Consider the following 839-nt stretch of genomic DNA (forward strand, 5'->3'; position numbering starts at 1 on the left):
TCTTCCCAAAGAAGGTCCCATGAAGGATAAAGACACTTTTAACCAGGATAAAATACTCCATTTGCCAATTCCTGTTTATGAGATCCTGCAAAAAGATCTTTGAGTTTTCTGAGCCTCACTTTTCTTTATAAATTGGCTAATGATAGCTCCTCATAAGATTGTTATAAGCACATACAGAATGATTAGTACCATGACTTCCACATAGTAAACAGTCAATGTGTGTTAGTGATATTTAAAAACAACAACAACAAACCGCTGGGAATAATCGTAGTTAATGCTTATATTGTAGTTACTAAGTGCCAGGTCCCATTCCAAGCGGTGACTAAATATTCTCATCTGGGACAGTTAATTTGTGTCAACTTGACTGATCTAAGGGATGCTCAGTTAGCTGGTAAAACATTATTTCTAGGTGTCTGTGTTTCTGGATGAGAACAGCATTTGAATGATTAGACTGAGTAAAAAAGATTGCTCTCATCTTCACAGTGGTTGGCCATCATACAATCTGTTGAAGGCCTGGATAGAACAAAAAGGAAGAGGAAGAGAAAACTTTTTATCATGCTCTCTGTTTGACCTGGGGCATTCGTCTTCTGCCTTCAGACATCAGCACTCCCTGTTTTGGGGTCTTCAGACTCAGTCCAGGAGCAAGCTCTACCCCCACCCCTTCTCCCCAGTTCTCAGGCTTTTGGACACAGACTGCTTGGCTGTGTATATATACCATTGGCTTTTTGGTTCTCCAGCTTGCAGATGGCAGATCTTGAGACTTCCTGGATACCATAATTGTGTGAGTTAATTCCCATGATAAATCCCTATGTATAGAATACATATATATAAAATATATA

The sequence above is a fragment of the Mandrillus leucophaeus genome, unplaced genomic scaffold (genome assembly GCF_000951045.1).
Source record: "Mandrillus leucophaeus isolate KB7577 unplaced genomic scaffold, Mleu.le_1.0 Scaffold1037, whole genome shotgun sequence".
Lineage (NCBI taxonomy): Eukaryota > Metazoa > Chordata > Mammalia > Primates > Cercopithecidae > Mandrillus > Mandrillus leucophaeus.